At 43.0% G+C, this 7,400-nt stretch overlaps 1 non-coding gene across 1 annotated transcript; it reads left to right on the forward strand.

Moving 5' to 3' along the window:
- The first annotated feature begins 6,514 nt into the window (after positions 1-6,514).
- Positions 6,515-6,645, forward strand: LOC118633656. The gene has a single exon (XR_004960213.1). It is a non-coding gene; the product is annotated as a small nucleolar RNA SNORA33 (small nucleolar RNA).
- The last annotated feature ends 755 nt before the right edge of the window (positions 6,646-7,400 follow it).

A 7,400-nucleotide genomic window follows, 5' to 3' on the forward strand; every position in this document is an offset into this window, starting at 1 on the left:
CCTGGCATTAAGTGGGTACATCATTAAGAACAAAGCATTGAAATCCAGGCTCAAGATGAGGCTGAGAACACCCTGGGGGCACTCCAAGAACCAAAGGATGGGTCTTAACCCATCCAGGGAAATAGCTTTGGCTTAGAATCTGCCAAGGCGATCTGGGTTGACACTCAAACAAACTCTGACTACTTACTCTCTCTGTGACCTTGTACTTGCACTCTCTAAACCTCTTGTACTTGCACTGTCTGAACCTCTGTTTCCCCATCTGTAAAGTGGGCAGATTAAACTTTGGTTTTAAAAAGCTAAGATTAGCCCTGGGCCAGTTTGGCTCAGCGGTTAGAGCGCCAGCCTTCAGGCAAAGTGTCATGAGTTCGATTCCCAGTCAAGGGCACATACCTGGGTTGCAGGTTCAATCCCCAGCCCTTGTTGGGGTCATGCAGGTGGCAACTGATCTATGTCTCTCACATCGATGTTTCTCTCTCTTACTCCTTCCCTTCCTCCCTCCACTCTTTAAAAATCAATGGGAAAAAATTAACTATATATAGTTAATATATATATTTAATATATATATAATATATATATTTAATATATATATATTTAATATATATATAGTTTATATATATATATATATATAATGGGTCCATGAAATCCCATAAATTGGGGACCTCAAACCCATGTGAGGTCATCTCACCTGAGCACAGAGTGTTCAGTAAGTTTGGTTACCTTCTATTGGTTTCTTGCAGAGGGCATCCTGTCTGTCTCCTGAGAGCCCTAAGATACTGGACCCATAAGCTGGAAGTGGCTATGGAGTGTGTCTTGTTCTATATCTTCTCCCACCTGACAGATCAAGAACAAAAGTCGAAGAGCGGGATTGACTTATACAAAGAGGTGGATCAATCCTGCCAAATAGGTTGATCAATCTGATTGATCATGAATTTATTAATCTAGGCAATAAACATATGACAAGCCCCTGCTATGTGCCAGGCAAAATACCATGCTAGGCCTTGGGGAGAAGATGGTAGGTAAAACAGATGTGGTCCCTGCCCTCCTGGAGCTCACAGCTTCATGGGGAGATAGAAGGTTCTGGGAGGAGGAAGCAGGCATCCTCAAAGAGTACCTCAAAGTCTCCTTCCATGAGTACTTGTTTGGTTACTGTTCTGTACACAAGTTACTGGATCCAGAAGCTCCATCTTTTCTACCTACTCTGCCGTGAATTACTGCCTTTTTCTCTATCCTACTGAGCCAAGCTAGGCAGTCCAGGACAAAAACACAGAAGTTCATTTACTGCTTTTGAGGCAAGAACTGACAATTCTTGCTAAGATGGGCCCCCAGTTCCTCACTAGTTGTTCTATTTTAGCTCCGCAGAGCAATGGCACCCTATAGAGATCTGCATACCACCCACACCACTTCTGACATCAATACTTTTTCTTAAAGAAACTCCTTTCCCCCTTACTTCATCCCTGGGTTAGGTGACACCCACATCATCACCACTCCCGTAATCTTCTGCAGGAGAGGGCAAATAATCAGGTCTGGACAATGAGAATACTCCATTATAGCAGACACAATGATTGGTTCAGGAGTGGGGTCCATAAGCCAACCGAAATAATTGAGAATGATATCCAGGTCATTTGTTGCTGTTTATAAGAAAGAGATGTTCTCTTTCTACTGAGATTGTTGAGCTGGAGGAATTGTAAGCTTTAGCTACTGGGGCCATCTTTGATACCCCAAGCAGAGAGTTTGTCATTGAATAAGATGAACACAGAAGGAAGTGAAGAAGTGGAGAGAGGAATGCTTGAGATCTTGCTTTCTAGCATGTCATCAGTTTGGCTCAAATAAACTCTTACAAAAATTCTAAAAAAAAAATGGAGAGAGACAGTCCTGATGACATAGTTTGAGCACCTAGATCCATCCACACTGGAAAACCTGCTTCTGGATTGTTCTGTTAGGTGAGCTAGTAAGTTCAGTTTTTGCTTAAGCCAGTTTGAGTTGGGTTTTGTCACTTCCAAACAAAATAGTCCCAAATAACTTACCTACATCCTCACAAAAGAGAGCAGAGCTGATATACTAGATTGTTTATACTGTAAAAAGAATGCCTGAATATATGAGCTACTCTTGACATCTTGGAACCAAAAGACCAGAATTTGAAACCCATTTCTGACACTGTTCAATGGTGTGACCCAGGACAATGATGCTACTCTTTGAAATCCAATTCTCTTCATTTATAAAATAGAGAAAAACGTCCTTCCTACAGATATTGTGAGGATTAAAAAAGATAGTGGAGCCCTGGCCAGTTTGGCTCAGTGGTAGAGCATTGGCCCATGGACCAATGAGTCGCAGGTTTGATTCTGCTCAAAGGCACATACTTCAGTTGCGGTTGGTCCCTGGCCCTAGTCGGATTGTGTGGGAGGCAACCAGTCAATGTGGCTCTATTATATCGATGTTTCTCTCTGTCTCTGTCTCTCCCTCCCTCCCATTCTATCTGATGGTAAATAGAAAAATATCCTCTGGTGAGGAATAAAAAAAAAAAAAATAGTGGATGGAAAAGAGCTTTGTAAATTGAAAATGGCTTTATAAATGTAAGTGATTGTCATTAAATTTTAATAAGTGACTTTCCCAAAGAGTAGAAATAGCAGCAGTATTGGAAAGGCACTTGAGCTGGGAATAGCTGGGAAAGAATGTCTCCTCATTTTGAAGACTAACCTTGGAGCAGTTACAGAAAGAAAATTTGAGAATTTCTCATTGTCCCCATGGAGTGGCCAGATCAAAATGGAACAGTTGTGGGATCAAGATGGGGACTACTAAAGTAAAGATGATACTGGACTGAGCACCTGGCTGAGAAGAGAAGCCACCAGGGTACTTCCAGCCAATATCCTAGGGAAGAAAGATTTGTATCTTGCTGGATACCCATTTTAAATCCTCACTTGAGGATATTTTTCTATTTATCTTCAAATAGAGTGGGAGGGGGAGAGAGGGAGAGTAAGGGAGAGAGAGAGAAACATCGACGTGAGAGGGACATATCGGCTGGTTGCTTTCTGCACGACTCTGACCAGGGCCGGGGACAAACCGCAACTGAGGTACGTGCTCTTGGCCAGAATCAAACCCACGGCTCATTGGTCCGCAGGCCAACGCTATACCACTGAGCCAAACCGGCCAGGGCCGGATACCCTTATATCTAAGTTAAGTGTTTAGTTACGTTGAACAGTTATTAAGCTCTTAGAACATTCTAGGTCCCCTGATATTTGCTTTACATGTCTTGTCTCTTTTCATTTTCATAATAACCCTATGAGATTGTGTCATGGGCTGAACTGTGCCCTTCCCACCAATTCATACATAGAAGTCCTAACCTTTAGTATCTCAGAATGTGACTGTATTTAGAGATAGGGTCTTTAAAGAGGTAATTAAGGTAAGATAACATCATATGGGTCAGCCCCAATCCAAGAGGATTGTCTCATAAGAAGAGATTAGGATATATAGTTCACAGACCAAGGAACAACCATGGAGAACACAGTGAGAAAGCAATCATAGGAGAGGGACCTCAGAAGAAATAAAACTTGACAACAAACTTGGTGTTGGACTCCTAGCCTCCAGAACTACGAGAAAAATAATTTCTGTTGTTTAAACCACCCAGTCTGTAGTATTTTGTTATGATAGCTCTAGGAAACTAATACAGGAAGGTACTACTGTATGGCCATTTTACAGACGTTAAGTGACTTGCCCAAACTCATTACACTGACATTAAATGACTTGTCCAAAGCCATACCTCTAGCAAGTGGAAGAGCTGAGATTTATTTATCCCCAGGTAGCCTGCCCCAGAATGCCCACTCTTTTTCGTTAATCCTCACCCAAGGATATTTTTCCATTGATTTTTTTTTTTTTTCAAAGAAAGAGTGGAAGCCCTGGCCAGTTTGGCTCAGCGGTTAGAGCGCCCACCTGCGGTCCGGAGAGACCCGGGTTCGGTTCCCGCTAAGGGCATGTACCTTGGTTGCAGTTTGTCCCCGGCCCTGGTTGGTCGTGCGGGTGGCAGCCACTCGATGTGTCCCTTTCACATCGATGTTTCTCTCTCTCTCTTCCTCTCTCTCCCTCCCACTCTGTCTGTACAAAAAATGGAAAAATGTCCTCGGGTGAGGATAAAAAAAAAAAATCAAAGAAAGAGTGGAAGGAGGGAGAGAGAGAAAGAAAAGGAGAGAGAGAAACATCAGTGTAAGAGAGACACATCGATTGGTTGCCTCCCGCACGACCCTGACCGGGGCTGGGGATCAAACCTGCAACTCATGCTCTGGCCGGTTTGGCTCAGTGGTTAGAGCATCAGCCTACAGTCCAGAGAGACCCAGGTTTGGTTCCCGTTAAGGGCACATACCTCGGTTGCAGTTTGTCCCCAGCCCTGGTTGGGTCGTGCGGGTGGCAACCACTCGATGTGTCCCTTTCACATCGATGTTTCTCTCTCTCTCTCCCCCTCCCACTCTATCCGAACAAAATATCGAAAAATGTCCTCGGGCGAGGATAAAAAAACAAAACCCTGCAACCCAGGTATGTGACCTTGACTGGAATCAAACCTGTGACCCTTCCGTCCTTGGGCTGATGCTCTATGCTGAGCCAAACCAGCCAGGGCTCTTTTTTAAAAATTTTGATTTCAGAGAAAGAGAGAAAGATCAATTTGTTATTTTTCTTATGTACACATTCATTGGTTGACTGTCTTTTTATATATTTTTTAAATTGATTTTTAGATGGAGAAGAAAGGAGAGATAGAAACACAGGTCATCTGCCTCCTGTGTGCCCTCTACTGGGGACTGAGCTGGAAATTCGGGTATGTGCCCTGACCAGGAAACAAATCAGTGACCTCTTGGTACATAGGCAATACTCAGTCCACTGAGCAACACAAGCTGGCCAACTCTTTTTTTTTAACCTCACCCGAGGACATTTTCCCATTTTTTGTTCAGATAGAGTGGGAGGGAGAGAGAGGAAGAGAAAGAGAGAGAGAAACATTGACATGAAAGGGACATATCTAGTGGCTGCCTCTCGCATGACCCAACCGGGGCCGGGGACAAACTGCAACCGAGGTGCGTGCCCTTAACGGGAACCGAACCCGGGTCTCTCTGGACCACAGGCCGACGCTCTAACGGCTGAGCCAAACCGGCAAGGGCTTTTTTAAAATCCTCACCCAAGGACATGCTTAGAGAAAGGAAGGGAAGAGAGGGGGAGGGGGGGTAGAGAGCTATATCGATCAGCTACCTTCTATTCCTGCCCCGACCAAGGATTGAACCCAAAACCTCAGTATGTGCCCTGACAGGGAATCGACCTGGCAACCTTTCAATGCACAGTATGATGCTCAACCAACTGAGCAACTCCAGCCAGACCATTGGTTGACTCTTGTATGTGCCAACTGGTAATCAAACCCATGACCTTGGTGTATCAGGACAATGCTCTAACCAACTGAGCTCCCCTGTCAGGGCCCAGAGTGCACATTCTTAATTACTGCACCATATAGATCATTCCATAGAGTGGATTCAATTCTTCTTGACTACTTTTGTTTCTTTTGAAAATTCATATCATTCAGTTTTGAGCACATGCACTGGCATCAGACATCTGGTTCCAAGTCTCATTCCTGCTCATGATCGCTCTTAAGGCTGTTTTCTCATCTATAAAATGGAGCAGATGATCATAGTGGTATTTCACTCCAAGTGTTCAGGAAGGTTGAATGACATTATACACATAAAATGCTGATATCATTTGCTCTTATCCTTGCATTTCTAGAAAATGGAAATTTCAGGATTCAAATCTGGGACTAGTTTGCACAATGCTAGTGCACATAACCCTTACATTGAACTGTTCAAAGTTGCTGAGCCCCTACAGAGAGGCATGGGATCTTTGCAGTCAGACAAATGGGTATTTGTGTTCTAACCCCAATACTCAATAACTGTGTGGGTTTGAGTAAGTTATTTAAATTCTCTGAACCTATAACATTGGACTAACATCTCCTTAACCTCACATGATTTAAATGAGGTCAAATAGCCCTGGCTGGTTTGACTCAGCAGTTGGAGCGCCGGTCTGTGGACCAGAGAGTACCGGGTTCAGTTCCCACTAGGGGCACATACCAAAAATAAATAAATAAATGAGGTAAAATATGTGAGATGTTGGTCATATGGTAGATGCTCAGTAAACATTAGTAGAGAGGATTTCATCTTTTTTTTTTTTTTTAATCCTCACCCGAGGATATTTTTCTATTTATCTTCAGACAGAGTGGGAGGGGGAGAGAGGGAGAGAAAGGGAAAGAGAGAGAGAAACATCGATGTGAGAGGACACATTGACCGGTTGCCTCCTGCACCACCCTGACCAAGTTGACCCCCCCCCCAAGACCCCGACCAGGGCGGGGGACAAACCGCAACAGAGGTACAAGCCCTTGGCCATGTACTCATTGGTTTGCAGGCTGACGCTCTGCCACTGAGCCAAACCGGGCAGGGTGAGAGGATTTCATCTTTTGAAGAAGGTTAGGTTCTAAAGACAAATGCAATTGAGAAGAAAAAAGGGTGTAAATTACCCTTTATTAACTGAATGTGTTCCTGCAAAACTTTAGAGAAAGCTGGCAATCGTAAAGCCATGTTACAAACCTTAAAGACATCGAAGGCATTAAGGTCCCTGAAAATAGCTATAAGGGAAAAAAAAAATTATTCTTTAAAAAATCCCTTCATTGTCCATAAAGTACAATAAGCAAGTTTCATGTATACTAAACCACCTCATCCTGTTGTTCTTAGGTACTAAAGTTTAAGAAAATGGACATAAACTAAAGAAAGAAACAAAAGGAAAGTCCAGCTCTGGCCCATTTGGATTGGCAGTTAGAGCATCAGCCCGAGGAAGGGTCAAGAGCTCAATTCCGGTCAAGGGCATGTGCCTGGGCTTCAAGTTTGATCCCTGGCCCTGGTCAGTGTCGTATGGGAGGCAACCAATTAATGTGTCTCTCACGTCAATATTTCTCTCTCTCCCTCCCTCCCACGCTGTCTAAAAAAAAAAAAAAAAAAATAGATGGAAAAATATCCCCGAGTGAGAATTTAAAAAAAAAAAGTTTATTTTTATATATGGAGCCATTCAAACCATTCTGCCTTTAAAATATTACCAATTCTTAAAAAATGGGGGATAGATGGAAAATTCTAAAGGATTTATATTTACCTGTATGTAGAATTTACTCTACTTATCTATAGTCTCCAAAACATAAAAGCAAAAATAAATTAATGTTTGCTTGTGAGGATTAAAATAAATTGTAACCTCTTAAGGAATCAATCATTAAATGTGTGTATGAAGCTGTAATGAAAATATCTGTGGGGTTTGTCCAGCGTTTCTTTTCCTTTTCTTCTGATAATAGTATCCAGCTTCTGTTAGGGAGCTGCCCTTCCTCCTTCTCTGGGCAGGAACGG

The sequence above is a fragment of the Molossus molossus genome, unplaced genomic scaffold, assembly GCF_014108415.1.
Source record: "Molossus molossus isolate mMolMol1 unplaced genomic scaffold, mMolMol1.p scaffold_m16_p_18, whole genome shotgun sequence".
Classification (NCBI taxonomy): domain Eukaryota; kingdom Metazoa; phylum Chordata; class Mammalia; order Chiroptera; family Molossidae; genus Molossus; species Molossus molossus.